Source organism: Rhinopithecus bieti, unplaced genomic scaffold (genome assembly GCF_001698545.2).
Source record: "Rhinopithecus bieti isolate Rb0 unplaced genomic scaffold, ASM169854v2 scaffold_2723, whole genome shotgun sequence".
Lineage (NCBI taxonomy): Eukaryota > Metazoa > Chordata > Mammalia > Primates > Cercopithecidae > Rhinopithecus > Rhinopithecus bieti.
The window spans coordinates 1,581,025-1,606,045 of record NW_016804119.1 but is presented as its reverse complement, the minus strand read 5'-3'; the positions used below and the strand labels follow the sequence as shown (position 1 = coordinate 1,606,045).

At 41.6% G+C, this 25,021-nt stretch overlaps 1 long non-coding RNA gene across 1 annotated transcript in view; it reads right to left on the bottom strand.

Moving 5' to 3' along the window:
• Positions 1-9,613: 9,613 nt before the first annotated feature.
• LOC108523800 (uncharacterized) overlaps positions 9,614-25,021 on the bottom strand; it is a 34,934-nt gene continuing 19,526 nt past the window's right edge. Inside the window, exons 3-4 of the long non-coding RNA XR_001883895.1 lie at positions 23,328-23,482; positions 9,614-9,934 (exon numbers count right to left, since the gene is read on the bottom strand). This is a non-coding gene — a long non-coding RNA (uncharacterized LOC108523800). The remainder of the gene's footprint in view (positions 9,935-23,327; positions 23,483-25,021) is intronic.

Sequence of the window (25,021 nt, the reverse complement as noted above, 5' to 3'; positions counted from 1 at the left end):
AGCGGTCTGCCAGTTGGCAGCTGTTACTCTGTATTGCAAATCTTGTTGTAATCAGGTGCTTTCCTTAGAAAATTGAAATGATAATAGCAGTTTATACATATTGAGCCCTTCACAGATGACAGGTTCCAGAACTTGGCACTGTTGTTAACCTCACTTTACTGTTATGGGGACTGTAGCATGGAGACATTCACTTCCTTACCCAAGTCCTCACGGCTAGGTAGGGTGAATTGGGATTGGAACACAGACAGTCTGAGGACATTACATCACCTCCCTCCTCTGGGAATCTTCCTAAGGGCTGAATATGACTTGGTTGAGGAGGAGAGAAAAGTGAGGAGAGTGGAATGTACGGGGTGTGTATTTTAAATGTTCTTTTAATTTTGGATCTTTTCCTCCTCGTTGCCACTGTTCAGTCTCAGTTTCACAAAACTCTTCAAATATCCATTCAGTGTTCTCTGAGAACTGGGAATGCTGACAGTAGGAACCAAGAATTTTAAGTACAGAATTAAACATTCCCTTTGTCTTTTTGCCAAACTGATAAAAGGCGCCATTGGTTTTCTTAGTGGGTAAAGTGGGGGTAGGAGGAGCTGAGGAGCCATTTCCTCAAACCAAGTGACCTCTTCAGCCTCAGGCTGTGAAGGGAGGAATGACTTGCAAGCGCCCGGGTTAGCCGGACACCCTAATAAGGGGGAACATTCCTGGGCTCCTCTGGCATGGATTGCTGGCTTTATGACATTTGTTTTCTTATGGAAGATGATTATATTAATAACTATCATCTACATAATTTACAACAATTTGGTATGATCTTGTATTGCCAGGGAAGCCCTGGCCACAGTCTGAAAAAAAGTAAAGGAAATGAAAAGTCTGTTTGCCTTGCTGATTAATGTAACCTAAATTGTTAGGTTTTTCTTCCCCTGCTTAACCCAGGTTCAAAGTATTCGCTCTATTGAATGGGATATATGTCCAATAGTCATGAGCAGAGAGAGGTCAGGCTTTCTAGTCCAAGAGATGGTGTTTTCATCTTCAGGCTTTTTCTCCCATAGAAAGACAAATCTGTTCTAAGTCAAGCAACTGAAGGACAATGTGAATTCTCACCGAGTGGTGTCATTAGTTCTGGCTGCTGGGGAACCCCGCATCAGGGAAATAAAGAAAAGCCGAGCACCAGCGGTCACAAAAGGCTTCCTGGAAGCAGTAGAACTGTGTTGAGTCTTGTGCAGTGTGCAAGAAAGGCTTGCCTTCGGGCCTCAGGAATAAGTACCAGAGCTTGAATTGGGTCCAGTCCGTCATATAATGCCTTGCAATACACCGGGGTCCTATTGCAAATGACTACAGAAGTTAAGTGGATATCATAAGCTGTCTGTGTGCATATTAAAAGGATAAGCCAAAATAAATCCAAACCATCATGCAAACCCAATGATAAATGGCAGCTGACACACGACCTCAGTTCCAGTAGACAATAGAGTGCTGTGGATTGTGTTGGCCAGAGAGTTTGTGTCCTGGCTAAAGATGGCAGCCAGTCATTTAGATGAAATTTAATTGTATACTGCAGGAAAAAGGTCTTGTATTGCCTATTTTCTATATTCAACAAAACACACCTTTTTAAAGAAAACATCTAGATGTTTAAATGTTGGAATATACTTCAGTTTTAAAAAAATGTTAGACAATCACTTATAATCCAAATAGAATATTTAGGGAACAACTGGTATACCACCTATGGAATAAGTCTTCATCATCCCCAAATTAATGCAATGATATTTTCAACATATCCTATGTAGGATATGAGTCCCAACTGAAAGTATCAGCCACACTTACTAAGGTTTCTAATATTCATAGAAGAAAAATATACTGTCATTGACATTTCATATTTCATTTCTTTAAAAAAAAAATCAATGTATTATTAGACTACGTATCTCAAAATAGTTTTCTTGTACTGTTGCAGAAAAAAGAATTGAAACCACTTCTATTATAATTTATAACATCTTGAGGGGACTGTGGGAAGGCTAAGGGAACTTTGCTGTTTTATTATCATATAATTTGTTTTAGTGGTGGTGTTTTAAATGTTGGATCTTCCTAGTAAGTCTTGGGTGCAAAGGTGGGTTACTGACAGGGTTTGAGAAACCTGGAGGTCCAACCAAAGGTTAAATCATCTTACCTAAAAGAAATATCATCTCCTTTAAACCCTTGAGCTGAAGGTAGAACCAAAAGAGACAGAAGGTCAGAAAACTGAAGGATAGATGCAATAGAATTTATTAGCCACCATTAGGGGTGTTTCTCACAAGACAGAGGAAGGAGACCCTCAGCATAGCCTCCTCTTCAACCATAGAATAGCTCTCCAAAGGTAAACCCTTCTGGTTCACGGTGTGAGTGCAAGGAAGGAAGGACACAAAAATGGGGAAGAAGAGACACCTTATATTACCCCTTATTGAAGTTGTCTTCTAATTAACTGCTGCCAGAAACTGTCCATCTTCTTGAGTACTGTAGGCAACTTTTTGACATTTATTCATTATACATTCATTTATTTAATAAATATGTATCGATTACTTGTTCTATGCTGGCAGCTATTTGGACAAAAAGAAGTTGGCAGCTAAGAAAGGAAGATATGTAGACCTGGGCCTGCAGAAGTATGCAGTTTAGAAGTAGGAGTGAGGAGTGTCCATGAGTGACTGGTTCCAGGGAAAGTGAGAAATACACATAGTCTTGAGGGTGCGGAGCCTGTGTTGGGAGCTACTCAAAGCAGGGACAGGAGTGACCCGTCCTTATGAGGCCAAACAGAGGCAAAACCTCTTTCGGGATAAATGTGCCCAAATTGGGCTGCAAGGGCAGAGCAAGGCTGGAGAAGCTCTGATGATGTGGAGTTTTAAAAGCCCAGAACTGTAGTCTCAGCACACCACTTCCCAGCAGTGTTAAGCATGGAGCTTCCTTTCTCATTTCCTTGGCTGCCTGCCTCTAACTGCTGGAGTTGAAGGGATCATCTCCGAGGCCCCTTCTGCTGAAAGGCCTACAGGTCCTGACTGTTTGTGTGCCCTGGAGCATAGAGGATTGGAGGTTTGCCTGGGATTCATCATGCAGGGCCCTCCCTCTCTCTTCTGTGCTCTGGGACCAGTGTGGTAAGCAGAGCCCTGCTTTTCAGAGGCACCACAGGAGCTGTCCAGAAAGCCCACCAACATCATCCCACTGCTCAGGAAGGAAATTGGGTTTCAACCATGAGAGTAAACATGCATGTGAGTAAATGCATGCCAGGTGAAGGCCACCCAGCCATTTCTATTCAACTCCTCATCACAGAGCTCTTGCCTGGGTTGAGACTTGAACATATCCTGCACCACATCTTAGATGGTTTACTTTTCTGCACTCTGATTGAAGATGTACAGTGGCAGCATTGTCTGTTCTATTTTTTAATATAACTAATTCTTTTTTTCTTTTTTTTTTTTTTTTTTCCTGAAACAGAGTTTTCCTCTTGTTGCTTAGGCTGGAGTGCAATGGCGCGATCTCAGCTCATCACAACCTCCACCTCCCAGGTTCAAGTGACTCTCCTGCCTCAGCCTCCCGAGTAGCTGAGATTACAGGCATGCACCACCAGGCCCAGCTACTTTTGTATTTTTAGTAGAGACAGGGTTTCTCCATGTTGGTCAGGCTGGTCTCGAACTCCCGACCTCAGCTGATCCGCCCACCTCAGCCTCCCAAAGTGTGGAATTACAAGCATGAGCCACCGCGCCTGGCCAACTAATTTTTAACATAAGGAGAAATCTGTCTTCCCAAGTCTAAGTGCAAAGCAAGATAGGGCTTTGTCCAGAGTGGCATAACTAGGATGAGAATCCAGTCTCTCTCCTATCGGGCCTCCAACACTGAGTGTTTCTGAGACAGTGAAACCAAGGTAAAAACTCCTAACAGACCAGACACATGATATTTAAGTTACTTCTTCCCTCTTCACCAGAACTTTCAGCCCCCACCTTCTAAATGCAGCCACAGATTCACATGTGGCATACAGAGGCAGGGTGGTCTAAAGCAGCAGTCCCCAACCTTTTTGGCACCAGAGACCAGTTTCATGGAAGACAATCTTTCCACAGACTGGGGCAGGAGTGTTGGGGGATGGTTTCAGGACAATTCAAGCACATTACGTTTATTGTGTACTTTATTTCTATTGTTATTACATTGTAATGTGTAATGAAATAATTATACAACTCACCATAATGTAGAATCAGTGGGAGCCCTGAACTTGTTTTCCTGCAACTAGATGGTCCCATATGGGGGCGATGGGAGACAGTGACAGATCACGAGGCATTAGATTCTCATAAGGGGAGCGCACAACCTGGATCCCTCACGTGTGCACTTCGCAACAGGGTTCATGCTTCTATGAGAATCTCATGCTACTGCTGATCTGACAGAATCTAGAGCTCAGGTGGTAATGCTGGTTCACCCTCAGCTCATCTCCTGCTGTGCGGTGAGTTCCTAACAGGACCAGTACTAGGGTTTAAGGACCCCTGATCTAAAGGTAAACAATGGGCTTTCGATTCAAAGGAGCCCGAGTGTTAATCCTCAGTCTGTTATTTAACAGATATCAGGTTTTGCATCTTTGAGTTTCTTAATCAGTAAAATGAGAGTAATGCTAACGGTTTCTCAGTGTTGTTGCAGAATTAAATGAGAGCTGTATAATAATAGCAGGCACGTAGTAGAAACTCAGTGAATGGTAGTGGCTGTTAATTACTGCTGCTGAAAAACTTAAATGTAGTTAGTTCAAAGATATGTTTACATAAAGTTAATCAAGCTAGGGTATGTTACATCGTAGAATCCCACCATTGATCTTTCTGATACAAGTTGTGGGATGTGTAGGCCTGGGGGAAGGGATGGAAAATCAATGGTTTCCTGAAGGCCTCTGGCATTTTCCCCATGCCCACGGGCTCAGGAGCTTCCCTAGGAGAAGAATGACTACCTGCACACGTATTCTTCGCTAGCTATGCAGGCACTACATCAAGGCCTTGGCCCTGCATGGCTGTGGTATTTGAGGTTCATAGTAAAGCTGACTGTAGAACATGGATTTTACCTTATCATCAGTACTTGTTTTCACCTTGACCCCTGGATGCCCTGTTAGGGAGTAGATCTGATTCACTTCCTTTTCAGCATTCTACTGCATAAACAAGCCTGAGCTCTGAAATATAAATAGTTCTAACTGAATACCAAACAGACTTAGCTACTCTATTGCCGCTATACCCTGGGAACAGGGTCGGGGGGAAAGTGTGGAACTAAAAAGGCTTGGGAGGGAGGGGAAGATGTTAGGATTTCTATGAAGAGCCTGGGGAGTTAAGTGCAATAATTTTTGTGTAAGTATTATGGAAAATTCCTCCATAGCCCTTTATTCAATAGAAGCTATTTGCAAGGGTTTCTCCCACCCATCCTGGGACACACACAGGCATAAAATGACAAAGAACTCAACTTCTAATGCAAGCCACAGTTGAATGCCACCTGGATGTGAAGTTAGTGACTTTTTTTTCCTTTTTTTTTTTTTTTTTTTTTTTTTTGAGTTGGAGTCTCACTCTGTCGCCCAGGCTAGAGTGCGGTGGTATGATCTTGGCTCACTGCACCCTCTGCCTCCTGGATTCAAGCGATTCTCCTGTCTCAGCCTCCCAAGTAGGTGGGACTACAGGTACACACCACCATGCCCAGCTAATTTTTGTATTTTTAGTAGAGACAGGGTTTCACCATGTTGGTCAGGCTACATTTTGATTTAAAAAAGAAGATAGGTACCTAAGAAAGTCCTAGTTGTGCTATCAACACGAATAATGCAGAGGGCTCCTCTATTGCCAGAATGCTAGGGAGAGGTTCAAAGGACCTAACAGATAAGCTCTCTATCCTGAGAAACCTCAACTCTAAGCCTCAGTTGAAGGAGGTGGCAGTTTGTTTGGAAGGAGAGGCTGAGCATACATCCACGAAAAAGGCCTGGAAATGGGTAGTAGACATGAACTCAAGTATGTATAGGATGTGTTCTATACAAATCCTACAGAGTGGCTGAGAGGAACAGGATGAGAAGCAGATCTGGAAGAACTTAGTGTGTGCCCCAGTATGAAAGAAGGGGAGAGGCTAAACTTAGAGGGTGGGGTGATAGTCCAGGCTGGAGGATGGCTAGTGTACCAGCCAAGAACTGGACACAAATGGGAACTTCACGGAAACAGAGAAGAGCTGTGCGAGAGGAAGAGGTCAACGAGGTTATTAAAAGAGGATTTATGTGAGTGGGTGGCCTTAAGGACTAGTTGAGTGGCTTCAAGAAATAGATGACCATGGATGCTTAAAGTGAGATATTTGTACTTGTATGAGGGGCAAGCTAGAGTCAGAGAGCAGGCTAGAGTGAATTCAGGGGCTGGACGAGATTTCTTCTCTACGCAACAGCCAGAATGGAAGCTCTTCCATTCTGAGAAGCTTCAGTAGAGGCTCACCTTTCTAGTGGCAAACCAATAGCTACAGACAGATTCCAGTGGCCAACTGAGGGCCATCGAATGGACTTGTTAAGTTCCAGCGCAAGTGGTGTCTTCCCTCAGAGCATGTTGTATGCCTCCATTTGCAAAATAAGTGACATTATTAGTGTCCTTCTCTTGTAAAACCACTATCAACTTCTCCTGAGCTAGGTGAGTAAGAATCAGAAGCTATTTGTTATCTCAACGTGTCAAAAATGTAGTTCGCATCAGAGGCAACTAGTTTATTAATCTGACTGAATTTTCTCTTGGAGGCTTTTTCCTTTTTGGGAGGTGACTTTAGCTGAGCCCCAGTTCCCCAGCGAGCTTGTCAGTAGAAGAGTTTCAAGCTTAGGAAGTGCTACTTCGGCTTTTATTTTAAGATTTGCTCACTCTTTGCAGAAGCACTCTCCTCCTCTTTATGAGGTATTGATCAAGATGCTGGTATAGGCTTCTGTCTCCAGAGAGGATTTGTGACAATGGGAAGCTCAATTCTGCCCATGGAATGTTTAAAAATGAAATGGGGCAGCACTTGCAGCAGGGCAAATACTTCCCTCTCTCAAGACTCTCAGGTTGTGATTTATCTTGATACAAAAGATGTAGACTTGTAGTGTATCTCCTATTGCTTCAACAGGTAAAAGCTACCAAAATAGATTATTCACTCCCCTGCCCCTTTCTTACCATACTACCTTCCTTCATGCCCCACCCCGAAAATACCCCATACAAACCCACTTTGCAGAGAACAATGGACAGACTCCAGGTAACCAAACTTAAAAGGACAATGAGAAACAAAAGCACAGCCACATGGCTAATGTGCTATTTGAGGGTGCTGTGTCAAGCAGCAAATGGGAAATTGAAGCAATCCGTACTACCCATGCTATCCTTCTGAAGAAACCACTAGGCTGGAAGTCGGGTAATGTGGGTTCTTTCACTGGCAAATCTACTAAAACTCATGCTACATGAGCCCAACTGGTGGAAAAGGCAAAGCATTCAGTCAAACGATCCTGTTCTTTTGCTCAAACTCGATTGATTCTTCTTGTCAATGAGTGGATTTGGTGCTTTGAGGTCACGCAGATCTAGCCTAAATAACTACGCGTGTACCCTTTTTACCATGCTTTCTATAGCTCCATTTCCTCACCTGAGACATGTTGATGGTGCCGATGAACCTTCATAATACCTGCCACTTCCCTTCCACCTGGGGACCCTAAGAGGATTAATTAGATATTATCTGTAATATACTTTGTACTCCTTGGAGAAAGATTCTATATAAAAGCAAAGTATTATTATTTCTAAGAGAGATGATACTTATTAGCTCTTTGTAGGATCATTAAGCAAATAGATTATACTTCCCTTTAGAGAAATTATCTCTCAGTTTTCCTAATTCTTACAGTCTGTAGAACAGTATATATATATATATATTTAAAATGTTTTAATAAAAAAGTCAGTTGGTTGGTTGATGAAGGGAATGGGGTGGATTTCTAATTCTAACCATAACTTCAGAAGCTTGTTTTTAAGGTCTTAGTTACCAAAGAAAATTGACACTACAATCACCTCTCTGCTTTTAGAAAATGCCCTTGTCTCCTTTATCATAATTACATAGTGAAGACAGCTCTACAGTTCTAAGTTTGTTCATTTTACGGCCCTTTGCCCCTACAATTGTTGAATCCTTTGATTAAATCCCATTGTAGTTAAGTAACTGTTCAGAAATCATAGGGTCATCATTACACACATATTTGTGGTGATAGTCTACAAATTGATAATGTAAGTTATGAGTGGAAAATTTTAAATCCAAACTCCAGTCCACAGAAATTTCAGGGAAAACTCAACCCAATATTCATTTTATATTTGCCTCATTTTCCACATCGTGTAAAAATTCCTTATTTGGCATTTAATGCAAGCCCAGCCTTCAAATGAAACCAGTTCAGCATGCCCTGTGTTTTGGATAACAATAAAAACCACCTAGGTTTTTTCACTGTGTAGGTAGGGAACTGCTTACTTTTTCTTTCTTTGTTTTTTTTTTTTTTTTTTTTTTTTTTTTTGGCCAAAATGTCATAATGAGAATGAGACTCTTACTAGGAGGAAAGCAAAACAAAACACAAAGCAAAATTTTCTAGAAGAAAACTCAGAGCAAACGTCTGCAGTGCTTCTGTGGGCTCACGAAAAGCATTGCCAACCCTCGGCAGTCACACGTGGAAGCTCATGCCAATCAGATCTTAATCCATTAAACTCATTCACAGTAAAATGTAATGTAGGTCAGAGTGGGGAGCAATGTGATGTCGTGTGCAAGCTCATTCACCATCCAGAGCAATATGAGTCAGGGGTGCAAATGTGGAGGACTTCAAGCCAATATTGTACAATACGGAAAGGTAACCATGGTCTGGAACTGAATCAATAACCAACAAGGCTTGCTGTGAGGGTCTCTAATATAGTATTCTGTGAATCAGTGCCCGTCCGACCTAGATGATGCATTTGAAGTACCCTAAACTTTAGTTCTATCTCTACGTTCTTTCTATGGCGTTCCTGGTCATCTTTTTCAAGCTTTTATTTTATTTCCTTGTATATTTTATTTCATTCTGGGAGAAGGTTAACACTTCTCTCTGAAAGATTTAAGCAAAACCCAGTCAAATACTATGAACAGTAGGGGCAAGGAAAAGGAAGACGACAGAAAACCTTGCCCAACAGAGCCCTGGCCATTGTTTTTATTTTTTTGCATTTCAGCTTCCTCGGCCCCACCCTCTAGGAGTGTGCCTCCAGCACCTTCGGGGAGCCACCCAGGCAGTATGACACCCAGGTTTGTGGGTTGTGTTTGCTCTTAGGATGGGTGTGATGCTGGGAGGGCAGCAACACCCTTCTCTCCTTGCAACCGCATGCTGGTGTGGCGCGTCCCACAACTCACCTCCAAACCAAACCATGAAAAAGCACCAGAGAAGGGCTGAGATGTAAACACTTCGGGAAAAACCTTAACTTTAGGCTTTGTCTATTTAAGCTTGGAGTGGCGTATTTTTGTCATGACTGTGTTGCCTAGAGTCAGAGGTAAAATTCCTTGAGGGTAATGAGGACTTTTAAAGCACATTGTGTTAGAATTGATGTTTTTTGAAAGCAGTTTTAGTAAACGATCAAAATCAAGTTCATTTTATTGTGCCCATCATAAAAGTAAAACAATACTCACTGTAGCAATTATGGAAAAGACATAAAAGTAGAAAGGAAGAAAAATACTAGATACAATCACAGTTAAAATTTTGGTATGTGTCCTTCTAGACCTTTTCCTTCCCTTCTTTCCTTTTTTTTTTTCTTTTTTTCTTTCTTCCTTTCCAGTGCTCAAATATTTCTTAAATCCTAGGTACTGTGTTTTCAGGTGTAAAGATGAGGTATCCGGCAATATATTGCTCTAATCAGAACACAAGGATGTGTAAGAATGCACCTTAAATTACGCCATAGACTTCTCCATTCATGTCATCAGAAAGGATGTGTGATGTGAGCTGGCACCTTCTCAGTCCCTGAAATAACCAGAGAAAATGTTAGGGTGGCATCAACCTAATCGCTATTAAGAAGATTAAGCCTCCTAGCTCTAGTGGTAAAACCGGCTTGTGACTGTCCCCATCTAAGCTGCACACCCCCCAACCTTAGATCCACTGCTGATTAATCGTGAATTTGTGTGCATTAAGGCAGAGGGATGAACACGTGTGCCCCTCTGGTCCTCTCTGTGCATTCTATGTTCATTGAGGAACACAGAGGCAAGTGGGAATGTGGCCAGCAAAGCCACTGGCTTTCAGATGCAATTTTCTGTAACACATCTTAGTGCTATATTTGTCAATGGACTTAGGGCCTCAGAGAACTTTCCAAGGTGAAAACCTAACATCGCTTCCATGGGCGTTGAGGGTAAAGCCCTTAACCCTGCGACTTAATGAGAACAAAATTAAGTGCTTCTTTAAGCAGCTTAGATTTATCTTGTCAATATATGTGATGGGAGGTTTCTTTGTGTGCTTTAGAAAAGAGATTGTGTGTGTGTGTGTGTGTGTGTGTGTGTTAATCTGAAGCATCGTCTCCTTGCTCCATTATGTCACCATCCACACTGTTCCTTTATGATAGACAGGGTTCATCTATTCCCCTGCTCTAAACTTAATTACTTTGCAATTAATTCTTTGTTGAAAATAGCAAGGCTCCTAAACTCGGAACATCTCATTGTGAGAAAGGCTGTTTATGGATAGAGGTCAAGAGGACGTATTGGAATATTCCGCAGCACTGCCACAGATATTTTGAATGAAAATGGCAAGAGAGAAAAGGCCCATTCCACACAAGGTGACCATGGAAGAAGAGGGCTTCCTCCCACACAAACCGAGTTAAAGTCAGCCTTCAAGAATGAAGTTTTAAACGTAGCATCATAGAAAAATCTCATGCCAGTAATCTTAAGGAACTAACATTTTTAGGACCTACCATGTGACAACCACTTGCACATGCATTGTTTCAGTTAATCCTTGTAAAATTTTCCAAGCTAGGTAACATTAATACTGGCTTATAAGTGATGTGACTTACTAAGGTTGTTCTCATACCCTTAAAGGAGTTCATTCCATACTGGTCATTGCTTGATGGTTTGCAGACATCAGATCCTTGAAGCTGGCCAGGAACGGTGGCTCACGCCTGTAATCCCAGCACTTTGGGAGGCCGAGGCAGGGTGGATCACTTGAGGTCAGGAGTTTGAGACCAGCCTGGCCAACATGGCAAAACCCTATCTCTACTGAAAATACAAAAACTAGCACAGGCGTGGTGGCATGTGCCTGTAATCCCAGCTACTTGGGAGGCTGAAGCAGGAGAATCACATCAACCCGGGAGGCAGAGGTTGAGGGTGCAGTGAGCCTAGATGGCACCACTGCACTCCAGCCTGGGCGACAGAGAGAGACTCTGTCTCAAAAAAAAAAAAAAAAAAAAAAAGATATTGAAGCTGAATTACAACCCTATGAGAAGGGTACCATCATTATTTCAGTTTCACAGAAGAGAAAGCCGAGGCTTTGAGAGGGTAAGTGACTTGCTCAGTGTTCCACCGCTGAGAAGCACTGATCCCAGCCTCAAACTCCATCATCTGCCTGTGCTCTCAGCTATAATCCTAGACTACCTCTCTCAAAGATCTTATCTATATCCGCTACCAGCTTGTGAAAACTACCTTTTAGAGGATTTCCTGCATGTTAGTTGATCAATTAGGTTGCTCCTCGGGAGGATCTCAGCCAGAATTACGGAAGTGTGACCTTTATGAGAAGTTGCTGTTGTCTTACACTATTCCAGGCCTTTGAAGAGTCAAAGACTGATGTAGCAGCCCCTGATAACCTCCCAGCCTCTTCAAAACACTGCCTCATCCCTCTTCCCTTCCGACATCTGAGCTCACTGGTGAGCATGTTTGCAATACGGAGGGAGGGGGCACCATCCCTCTCTCTCGTATAGAAACAGCATGGGTACACAAGGACAAGAGCAGGAAAAATCACAGCAGACCGAGTCAGGGACAGGGCACTCCCCAGAGCATGTGCTGCGGGTGGAGGGCCCGGGCGTTGTCAGAGTTCTGCATGTGGTAGGTGATGGATAAATATTGTGGTGAGTGATTGAGCTAGTGAATGCATTCTCACAGTTACAGGGGAGAGCAGAAGCAGTACATCGGTGAGTTCCAAATCCTTTGCTCACCGCACGCTAAATTGAGAGAAACTGAATCTCCAGTTAGACGTTTCTCTGTGAGATCCTGTGAGATACTGACTCACTTCCTCCGTAAACTTCTCCTAACTTCTTCAGTCCCCTTTGATCCGTGGTGGTTCTTGCCCATGTGAAGCTTTTGTTACAGTACTTCTAGGAAGCTAAGGCGTTTGCATAAAGCTGTACATTTCCTGAAGGCACATTTGATTCATTCAGCAAATATTCAAGAGATATTTTCCAAGAAGCTATTATGTGCCAGACACAATGGCAGGGACTTAGGATCAAGAGATAAAAGATATTGTCCATATACTTAATTGGAAGAAGTGATGTTCTATATTCTTTGGGAGGGAAGATAGTAGGGGATAAATGTACATGGTGGGTGTAGTGAACAGACAAGTAAACAAGAGAATGGTAAGTGCAGAGAAGAGTAGGCCACCTTTGGATGATTCTTTTTTTTTTTCTTTTTTTTTCGCTCTGTCACCCAGGCTGGAGTTCAGTGGCGAGATCTCGGCTCACTGCAAGCTCCGCCTTCTGGGTTCACGCCACTCTCCTGCCTCAGGCTCCCGAGTAACTGGGACTACAAGCGCCTGCCACCTCGCCCGGCTGATTTTTTGTATTTTTAGTAGAGATGGGGTTTCACCGTGTTAGCTAGGATGGTCTCGATCTCCTGACCTCGTGATCTGCCTGCCTTGGCCTCCCAAAGTGCTGGGACTTTAGGTGATTCTTAAAAGGTGCCTCCTTCCTCGGGATAGAGGCAAACCCAAACCTGGGCACATGGCTTGGCAATTGGCTAATGAAACACGTCCCCACCCGTCCCTTCACCCATGAGCGTGGACTGTGACCAAGCTGCACAACAGACCACAGCAGGCTGGATTAAGGATGTGCTAGGGAGAGACAATCAGTATACTCTGGGTGTGATGACAAAGTGAAGCCCTGCTTTGGATCTTGAGGATAAATGGGAATTAGCCCAGTCAGGAAAAAGGAAAGAGCATTCCTAGAAGAAGGAACAGAAAAAAACTTGGAGGTCTTTAAAAACATGGAACATTTAGAAAGCTATAAAGGCTGAGAAGCCAGGTGCCTTTCTTCATTAAGTAACTTCCTTGATGCCTTGAATACAGCATGATGTTGGGGAAATGTTTATTGCTGATGAAATACACCAGTGAAAAGATTCCTGACTTTTTTCTTGCTTTGACTGCTGGGCTGTTCTTTCCCCCCATGAAGTAGAGGATGAATGTAAATTATACTCATCCCCGTATCTTTGAGAAATGAGTTAAAAATGTCCTTTGGATTCCTGTTTCCTATCAGTGGCATGAAAGATTTCCCTCAAGCGTCATCACATTGGCTCTGCTTCCTCCAGTTTCTGCAAAGCTAAGGATTTCAAAGATTTGGGGTATGGTCAGACAGGATCAAGGGTCAACTACCCTGCTGTCCTTCTCTTTAAGGAATGCATTGCTGCTGAAAATCGTGTCCCGTAGTACCTCTGGGATGGCAAATGTCCTGGCAAAAGGTAGCAATAAAGAGGGGTTGTTATATTTTAGACACTTTTGAATAGAGTGGTAAATTGTTATTCAAATCTCATTTGATGGCCAGCGTGCACATTATTCTTCCCATGCTCCAGTTTTTTCCAGAAAATACGCACCTCCTCTCCCCCACTATTTCTCCTAATGAGCACAATTCCCATATCTGGGCAGGGTGGACCTCTCTGCAAAGAACTTTCTGTCTCTCTGACCTCCCTGGCTTTCCTTCTGGACAAAAAACAGAAAGCTAGTGGAACAATCTCAGCAGTGTCATTTCATGTTCTATATGTGTACTTTGTCTGAAGTCAGCAAATGAAGCCCTCTTAGCTTCTGGAATATAATCCTAATCTAAACAAGCTTGTATAAATAGCATAAGGGGTCTTTTTTTTTTTTTTAATAGAATCAGCCCTATTTGGAAAACTCTTGGTAAATATTAAAATATCATAAGTAGTTGTTGTGGCAGGCAAAAACTAAATACAACAAAGATAAAAGTGAAACTTCCTGTTATACCAGTAATCTGTTACAGAAAGTGTTAAATATAGATGCTACCATACTGTGCTGCTCTTACTATAATCCCCATTTTACAAAGAAGTCAGTAAACTTGCCCAGGTTTATTCAGTAAAGACAAATTTAAGAAATAGATGCCCCAAATCTCAATGGTTGGCCTCATTTTCTAAAGAAGAGGTGAACCAACTCAGATTCTACATGTAAATTTTTTGGGCTAGAATTTGGCTCTAAGCCTTTTTGATAGTCCTGATTTTTTTTTTTTTCCTGACACAACAGACACAGTGACATACCTCTTGTGAGAACAACGAAAGACATAAGATAGTTGGTGTGTTGTTTAGATTCAAATCTTGAGAAGTGGAGTGAAATAATTTATGTACAAGCTAAACTAGAGCAAGAAAAAAGTATATTTAGGTACTTTTATTTGAATTTTAAATTAAATATAAAAGTAAAATTATAAAATATTTTAAGTATCTGTGAGTATGTTTTTGGAACAAATACAGTCCTCATAGGCATGCAAGCAAAGGCAGAAACCATAAATAAAAGATTACTAGGTTGGATATTTTAAAGAAGATATTTATAGTAGAATTATTTTTAATAACCAAAAAGGTAGAAATTACATAAAGGGCTATGATTATCAGTAAGTGGTAGAGCTAGTTTACATACACAAGAAACAACCTAAACAGAATTTAAAAGAAAAACTGGGGAGAAAAACAACATATGATTAACTATACAGAAGTCTTATAAATTAGTGAGTAGTAAAGGACTAATACCACAATACAAAAATGAGCAAAGATTATGAACAGGCAACTAACAAAAGAGGAAATACAAAAGTCAAGAAACTTAGACAACAGAAACAAAATTTTTTTTAAATGCAGACAAAACAACATCATAGATAAACATAGAAATGTCAATTTTAAAGGGACACCTTTTTAGCCAATTAAATTATCAGGATTTATATTTCATGATAAAGTTCTGTGTTGGGACAAGTGTACACTAATCTAGGAATTATAAATTGGTAAACACTTTTCCGGGACATGATATCTATTCAATGCTTTTAAAAGTTAAACTTTCAAGACTGTACTTCCAGAAAAGAAAATAAACACAAATGCCAAAAGAAATCTATGTAACAAGGATATTTATAGTAGAATTACTTTTAATAACCAAAAAGTAATAATGACATAAAGGGCTATGATTATCAATAAGTGCTAGAGTTAATGTAAATTTTAATTCTCTCCTAAAAACATTTAAAATATTTTTCTACATGTCCTACAGTGAATATATAGTATTTTCAGTATTTATGATGATGTAGCCTTCTTAAGAAAGATATTGGAGTGCTTTCACCGTGCCATATCAACGAGGGGCAGGCATGGGAGTGGTTGGCCCAGTAATTTATTTTATTGCTGACATTACTAAGAATTGTCAGCACAGGGTCACAATGAAAAGCAAGCCAGCTTTTAGTGGGGCTTTTTTATGGTTTTCAGGTCATTGCCTGCACACTCTCACAGCATTTCCCCATTCTTGAAACTTGACTATAGCTGCTGATGCTCCTGGAAAGAAGGAGGCACAGAAAACATCTCAGCTGAAGCATGGAGTATATATAAAAACCACTTGAAACTGATACTTGATAAAATTTCTACAATAAAATACAGAATCACTTCATAACTACAGACACGGAAGCATTTTTTCCAGCTTACCCACGTGATCCTGCTTTAAGTGTAGCATGGCATCATTTTCCCTTTGTAGGCGTTTATTTTACACACATGTGTGGGATACCCACAGGAGCCTTGTTTCTCATTATTATATAGGAACTTCACAAGCAGGAGTGTTGTTGGCTGACTGAGAAGTATAACTCTGTGTTTCTCTCCCGGAGGAGCCATGAATGAGATACCATATAATATGAATGGAGATCCCCTTAGGCACCCTATAAATTTATTATAAAGCACTGGATTTTGAAATAACAAAAATAACATACAAAATTTGAGGAAAGTATAAAAATTAGAAATTTATGTCTCTTCAGGGTCACCCTAGACCACAGATTCTACTGAGTAACTGGCCTGATTTTGTGAACACAAGAGCAGGCATTATTTTATGTAGAGCAGGCAGAATTACTGCAATGTGTGAGTGGCTCTGAAGTTTCCAGTGTTTGGGGAAGGAAAAAAAAAGGAGACTTGAAGGAAATAGCAAATGTAGATGACTCTGCAGGTTAAAGGAAGAAGAATAGATGGTTCAATGAGGTTCTGTTCACTTTTAACATCCACTTTGTAAAGGATCCTTAAAAAGGTTATATTTAGGGGTTTGGCTGTACTTGGAAGAAGGGAGGCTTCACTTGAGCAGCAGTGTGGTAGACAAAGCATCTAACCTAGGCTTATGGCTTTTGAAAAAACAGTTTGTTGGGCTATATGTCGCTCTTTCCTCTAGATGTTTATTCCAATGGGCTTGGCATTTGGTTATCTTTTAAGGGGTCATAAGCAGAGGTAATATTTGTAATGTGAAATTACTCGAAATCCTATAAAAAGCAATCCACAGCAATTGGCGTTGCTTTTAGTTCATGAAAGCTTAACAATCTCTCGCCCTGTTTATTGTGGCAGCCAGTGAAAAGTGAGAGCAGAACATAGACCTCGTTCAGAAACCAGGCCCACATTTTTGCTCCCCTTACAAATCCTTTAGAATCCCAGAAAATAGTTGCCCTCTTCCCGTTGCCCACCCTAAACGCAGGTGATATTTACCTATTACATCAGTTTAATGAGCAGGCCATCTCACACTCATTATTTGAAAAATGATCAGAAGAATCAGGACTGGGTCCTCCGAGAATATAAATGCCTCTAAGGCTATATCCATTTTAGGAAAACCAGGTCTTTTACCTTTGCTCTGGCTTCACCTCAGCATTTTCTTCTACAGCAGAAATAATGCATTTAGTCATTTCAGAACACTGGTTTAATGCATTAATAATTGCAGGTGCTTTTCCTAGAATTTTGGCTCCGCAAGTGTTTCACGGTGAGTGGGTCAAAGGCAGCAAGCAAGGGTCATATAAAGTGAGTATTTTATGAAGCCAGGATACATTGCAGTATAAGCAGAAGCACCCAACATAATTAAAATAAATGAGGAATACGAGCCATGTAGACTGTCAAAGGCGTATGTGGTGATGTGGTGGTGCGGTGGGCTGGGAGAAAAGGAACAGAGAGTGGAAAGTCATTAAAACTATAGGAAATCGGAGAAAATGCTGGCCTTCTGTTCTTTAGCTTCTGGAATTACGGAGTTGTTATATAATCCAAGCCAGCAGCTAGAGGGGATTTGGCTAATAGTTAACTTAATTTTTCTGGAATGTCTTTTTTTTTTTTTTTTCTGTAAATCAGCCTGAGTGGAAAGAAAGTGGGACTCTTGTCAATGAATCAAATGGCAGGAAGGACCAGCTGGGAGGACCGATTCCCCCTGGATCCTATACATATTTTACTCGGCTCCGTGGCTGTACTTGGAGTGCAGGTTAAATGAATTGTTCCCATTAGCAAGCTGATAGGACAACTCCTTTAGATGAAGGAGACTCTGAACTTTGAATGTCACCGTGAGGAAAAGAAAGTGCTCATAGAAAAGTTGACAGTGCCACTTGTGGCAGGACTTTACTGTCATTGTGAAAACTATGTAAAATGATGACTTACAGTAAGGCTCAGAGTTTCAGCATAATATATAATAATAATAAGACTTCTATCAGCTTGTAAGTGATGTAGTTCTTTGCAGCCTGGTGGTTTATCTGTGGCTTGGTGGTCGCGGGAGCAGTGCTTTGTGCCAGACTTTCTGGCTGAGGCCGATTCATCCTGTGACTGATGCTCCTGACTGAGTCCTGTTCACTCTGATTAGTCACTTTTGCCTTCATTTGCTGGAACTAAAATCCTGAAAGTTTACTTGCTTCCTCCGTGTACTTTCTCGAGCCATATTTAAAGCGCCCTTCAGTAAGCCACAGGAAGTATAGCTGTGGGGGCGTGGGGGTGCGGGGCAGGAATCATGAAAAATGAGAATGTTGCGCTGGCTGAAAAGTGCCTTGCGTCTGAGATCAAAGCCGTCTGACCCTCATCGGTATTAGCATCAGGATGATGACTTGTTTTCTTTGTTCTGTTACCTTGGAAACTGAGGCACGGGTTTTATGTATGTAAATAAAGAGTAACGGGATCCGTTCTCTTCATCGTGTGGCAGTTGTAAGAATTATTTGGAATATTTAGATCCTGTAACAGGATCTGGTGAAATGCAAGTGAAAAAAAAATCAAGATGTTTGTAGGAGGAAATGTATAAGCAAGAAGAGGTCCCTGTCATGTACATACTTGGATGGATATTGGCACTCTCAAAAAAAGTCAACAGGGTCTCAAGTGACCAAAGATGAAAAGAGAACATGCTAAGGGTTGGGCTAAGTTAGTATAGCCTGCTTTCTTTTCAGTGTCCCTAAAACACTTTTTGCTCCTGAAAGCTTGTGGATATGAAGACCAGCGCTGGGGCTTCCCTAGGGAGAAGAGATGGCTTTTAGGAACGTGGGTGGGGCTGATGCAACATGTATGGGCAGAGTGGATTTTGGGTCACTTGCAGAGGCTTTGGCTGGTACCAGAATACGTAGGCCTTTCCTCCTAAGCACCATGAGTGCAGGGATCATTACTATCTTGTCTGCTGTTGTTTCGCCATCACCTAACATAGTGCCTGACTAGCATGGGGCAGGGCAAGAACAAACGATTATGCAGTCAACCAGGGCTAGGTGGCAAGCCTGAGATTTCATAGACAAATAAATCCCATTTTGCGCTGAAAGAGCAAATTGTTCATACATTGTCCATTAATGAGGTATTCAAATAATTTCAAGCTCCTTTTGGCCCTGTAGACCTGAATTTAAAGAGATTCTGGGACCAGTTAGTGACAGCTCTGAAATTAGAGGTAACTAAAGCCACCTTACTGCAAATGGGTTGATTTCCCCATTTATAAAGGCCTTGAGAGTGCTATTTTCACATTATGTGGGGGAAAGCGAAGAGAAGGGAACGCTTAGCTGTGTGTGGCAGGGTTGATCCACGTGCATTTGGATAATACAATATCATAAGGGTCCAGTCTCTCACCCTGGCAGTGAGGAGTGTCCTCGAGGTTTGGGCGAGGCCTCTCCCGTCCTGGATATATCTCTTACTCGCAAATACGAGGTGGCTAGAACTGAGGGGCAGTTATGTGCACAACAATACACCGTCGAAACTCATTTGTCAAATCCAAACTGCACCAAATGAGAAGGGACCACCAGGATGTAAAGTTAGGAGAGCCTATTGGTGAAAGAGTTAATGCTGCAAGGCATGGAGACCACAGGGAGCTCTTTGAGCCAGAATTCAGATGCTCATCTTCCATCTTTTGTGCCAGCTACCCTTGGCTTTTGATGTGGGCATGGGAGGAGCACTTCAATCACTGGGCCAATATCGATGAGGAGGAGGAAACAAGTTTAATGGCCACTGGAACAAAAACCTTTGACTGAGCCCTGACCCAGCTCTGCCTTACAGGGACCATTTGACCTTAAACATGCCCCTCCATCTTTCTGACACCCAATTTCCTCACTGAAAAATGGATCCAACAATATCTTCACTACTTACATCGCAGAAGGAGATGAGGAAATCAGAAAGTAGATTGAAAACGTGCTGCCAACTGTTTTAGTTCCTGTAGCCTTGTAGTATAATTTGAAGTCAGGTAGCGTGATGCCTCCTGCTTTGTTATTTTTGCTTAGGATTCTCTTGGTTATAGGGGCTCTTTTTAGGTTCCATATGAATTTTAAAGTAGTTTTTTCTAATTCTGTGAAAAAAAATAAATGGTAGTTTAATGGGAATAGCATTGAATCTATAAATTACTTTGGGTAGTGTGGCCATTCTCATGATATTGATTCTTCCTATCCATGAGGATGGAATGTTTTTCCATTTGTTTGTGTCCTCTCTTATTTCCTTGAGCAGTGGTTTGTGGTTCTCCTTGAAGAGGTCCTTCACTTCCCTTCTTAGCTGTATTCCTAGGTATTTTATTCTCTTTGTAGCACTTCTGCATGGGAGTTCATTCATGATTTGGCTCTCTGCTTATCTACTGTTGGTGAACAGTAATGCTTGTGATTTTTGCATATTGATTTTGTATACTGAGACTTTGCTGAGGTTGCTTATCAGCTTAAGAAGCTTTGGGGCTAACACAATAGGGTTTTCTAGATACAGGATCATGTCATCTGCAAACACTTTGACTTCCTCTCTTCCTATTTGAAAGAGTGTTTCTTTCTTTCTCTTGCCTGACTGCCCTGGCCAGAATTTCCAATACTGTGTTGAATAGGAGTGGTGAGAGAGGGCATCCTTGTCTTGTGCCAGTTTTCAAGGGGAATGCTTCCAGCTTTTGTCCATTCAGTATGATATTGGCTGTGGGTTTGTCATAAATGGCTCTTATTATTTTGAGGTATGTTCCATCAATACCTAGTTAATTGAGAGTTTTTAACATGAAGGGATGTTGACATTTATTGAAGGCCTTTTCTGCATCTCCTGAGATAATCATGTGGTTTTTATCTTTAGTTCTGTTTATGTGATGAATTACATTTATTGATTTGCATATGTTGAGCTGGCCTTGCATCCCAGGGATGAAGCCAGTTTGATCATGGTGGATATGTTTTTTGATGTGCTGCTGGATTCAGTTTGCTGGTGTTTTATTGAGGATTTTTCCATCAATGTTCATCAGGGATATTGGCCTGAAGTTTTCTTTTTTTCTTGTATTTTTGCCAGGTTTTGGTATCAGGATGATGCTGCCCTCATAGAATGTGTTAGGGAGGAGTCCCTCTTTTTCAATTGTTTAGAATAGTTTCAGAAGAAACAGTACCAGCTCCTCTTTGTAGCTGTGTGAATTTACAGCTGAATTCTACCAGAGCTACAAATTCTGATAGAATTCAGCTGTATATCCGTCTGGTCTGACCTTTCTTTTGGTTGGGATCACTCAGACAGTTTAAGAGAGATTGAACCTCTTTTTAACGTTTTCCAGTCAGCCCTTACTGGCTTGAATTGTTTAGTATGAAAATTTCAAACATGAATGCAAAGAGGGGCAACAGTGGAATGAACTGCCCTGTACCCAACACCCAGATTCAGCCTAACCAACATTGTCACACTTGCTTCATCTATCCCTTTTTCCCTTTGCTAAAGCATTTTAAAGCAAACCCCAGACATCATATCATTTCATCTCTACATATTTTAGCATGCATCCTGCTCAAAAGTAAATGCCCAGTGCTCTCACATTCTCCCTTGTTTCCTTTACAAGGCTGCTTAGAAATATTTTGTGATTGTTACTGTGTTCTGTTTTCTGGACCTGCTATGTTGCATGAACTCATTTTTCCTTTCTGTAGTACCTCATAGACCTGCCATGTGGTCCAAAAGAGTATTAGACAAGAAATGATGCTGCACTGTTTTATTTAGGAAGAAAGACCCAAATAAGTAATAATAATAAACTAAGTATTTACAACTGAGATTATGCAAATATAAAACAAAGCTATCTTTAAAAATAAAATATATATTTTTTTAAATCTGGCAAAAAGAGTTTTGCCAAACTACTATTCCAACTCATCCCAGCTTAATTCAATGGCAATGGCATGCTGACTTTTATTATAAAATCACTTTGAATAGGGGAGAAATTATTAAACTCAAGTTAAACTCTAAGCTGTTGTATCTAAGAACTATGCATATTGAAATCACTGTTTCCAAAATAGCTTTCTCAGTCTCAGAAATGGGAGAGTCATCCTGAATTGCCATGTAGGAGAAGCCAGCCACACAAGCCCGGCTACTTGCTGTATGTAGCATATAGTTAACTGGAAAGCTTTCTGTAGATTCTTTATTATCCCAGAGCCAGTGTGAGATTAGTTTTACAAGTTGGGTTATAACCTTTACAGCTTCTGGGTTGGGGATCTGCTAACAAGATCATAAAGATCTTTCTAACAGATGAGGCATGCATGCCCTGTGTTCAGCTCTGGTAATGACCAAATCAATTTTATCACAAGTGTTTAAAAGTGCCATTTTAACTTTTCTATTGATTGCCTGACCTTTGCTTTGGGTTCTGGGGTTAGCGTGTGTTCTCTCCCCTCTCACTCTTTGTACGTAGCCTTCCGGTTTCTCTTCAGCTGTGCAAACCTCTCTTTAGGTGTTCCCCGACTTTCTCAGTTAGCACTTGTCCCACCCTCTATACTCCTCTTGTCTTCTCTACGTACTTCCAGGAGCTTTGGAGTCATTATTGGTAAACTAGATGTGTGGCTTTCTGGAGTCAACTTCATTCACTTAACAATTTTTTCTGATCTTCATTCAACAATGTTTTGTGAGTATCTATGTGCCAGGTACCATTCTAGGCATCACAAATACAGTGGTAAACCAAGGATGGGAAGTACCTGCTTCAAGAATTGAAATTGTTGGGAAGACATACAACTATATAATAGAATGTCAGGAGAAGGGAACTATTGTGAAGATACAAAGTAAAGCAAAGTGGAGAATGGCGAGAGCGATTGTGGCTAGCTGACTGGGAAGCATTCTAGCAGGAGATGAGAGCTGAGCAAAGATCTAAATGGATGTGAAGGAGACCTGCGGAGAAGTGGAGGGAAAGTGAGACAGGCAGAGAGAACTACAAACAGAAAGGATGTGAGTCTGGAGCAAGCTTAGAGCTTTAGAGAAAATTTAGGATGGTTAGTGTGGAAGAATGAGATGGGTGAGACAGAGAGAGAGGGAGACACTAGGTTGGAGAACCAGGCAGGCTGGATCATGTAGGACCCTCTCAACTGTGGAAGGAGTTTGAGCAGGAGACTGATGTGATCAGATTTATAGTTCAAAAAGTCACTCTGGCTTACATGGAGCTTCTAAGTGAGACTAGTGAAATTGTTACTGGGTCCAGTTGAGGTGTCCTGTATGGTAACAGGAAGACTTCAACACGTCCAGGCCTCAGAGCCCACAGAGCCACTCCTGTGTAGGGTGCTACTTTTTGATCTGCTCCTAATTGGCTGGCTGACTTGGAACCAGTTGCCTAATCCCTCTGAGTCCCAGTTTTCTGTCCTTTTTCAGGGAGAGGCACAATTTCTTTAGTCTATTCCAGATCTAACATTTGGGAATTTTAATCTATAAACTAGCTATTTCCTAACCCTGTGTATTTGTTAGGGTAAAGGTTGAAAACTATTGTAGCAAACAGACTCAATAACACAGTGACTTACATGAGGTAGAAGCTGGCTTCTCTCTCCTGTGGTATTAGAGCCAGTGGAGGCTGCCAAGGAAGCTCTGTTCACAGGTCCTATCTGGGTGCTCTCTCCTGTCTCCAAAAGTGGCCTTGCCCACATGGCTGGAGCTGGGTTATGGCCTTATCCAAGTTCTAGTCCATGGGAATAGAGGGAGAAAGGATATCCAGAGTGAGCAGCTTCCTTTTAAGTGACATGGAAGTTATATACACCCCTTCTGGTCACATGTCCTGGTAAGAATCTAGTCTTGTGGCCATACCCAACTGCAAGGGATTCTGGGAATTACAGCCTCTAAATGGATGGCTACATGTCCATCTAAAGCTTGACCGCCCTGGAGGAATGGGAGAATGGATTTGGTGGGGTAGCAAGAAAACAGCTGCAGTCTGTTTTTGGAAGATCCCAGAGTATTACCGCCAGGCACCTTACACTTATAACATTTCCTGGACCTTTGTATTAATTTCATGGGACCATGGTAACAAAGTGCCACAACCTGGGTGGCTTAAAACAACACAGATGTGTTCTCTCACAGTCCTGGATGCTAGAAGTCCCAAAATCAAGGTGGCAGCAGAGCCTTGCTCCCTCTGAAGGCTCTAGGGAAGAAGTTCCTGAAGCCTCTCTCTCCTAGCTTCTGGTAGTTGCTGGAAATCCTTGGCATTCCTGCCCTTATAGCTACATCACTCCGATCCCTCCTCCATCTGCATGTGGCCTTGTTCTGTATGTGTTGTCCGTGTCCCTGAATGCAGATCTCCCTCTCCTTCCTCTTATAGAGGTAGTAGTCATTAAATTTAGACTAAATCTAAATACTTAGTTCAAGTATTCAGATGACTGGCCCCTGGACCAGTATTACTTCATCTTAATTATATCTATAAAGATATGATTTCCAAGTAAGGTCACATTCGCAGGTATCAGGAGTTAGGACTTGAATGTGTCTTTTTGGGGGATGCAATTCAACCCATTACAACCTTTTAAAATTAAAATGTAATAAAAGAAAATGGAAAAGAATAATTTATAAGAGAAGAACTGTGCTAGTTGAAATCAATCAAAATATAACAAAGTATATCAATCTCAAAAAGAACCCATAGTTTATTCTGAAGTTCAAGGCCACCTTCGTGTTGCAAACCAAGGACATATGGGCCTTTTTTCCTTCCCTTCTCTATAGAACAGTCCAATGCATTCCTGTAAGATGCATTGCCATCAGATAACATTGCTTAGATAATGGAATTCACTGACAGCTGACCACTTTCAGCTTTGCACTGCCTATACGTTTTGATAATCACAGCAGCCTTATGAAAAAGGTATCCTTACTTCCATCCTACAGATACTGAAACTGAGGCTCCAGCTAAGTAGCTTGCCTCAAGTGAAATGACTAGTTGGTAGGTGAAGCTGGGCTTGCAACCTGGTTCTTTCTGACTCCAGGGATCCTCCTCTTTACGTTACAGGGCACTGAGTCCTGGAGATTTCTCAAGGTGTCCTGATGAAAGGGCTGGCTCCTGTCTTGAGGGATTTGTGATCAGTCTGTGAGGTAGCACCTGTACTGCAGTGGTCTCCCCAGGCCTTTGGTTGCTAGTATGTGTTGACACTGTAGTCATATGCCCTACAGTCATTGGAGTAAGCAAACACCTATCTGGTAGCTAAAGGATGGTGGTTTTCCTAGGAGTCAAAAGTTGTTCCAT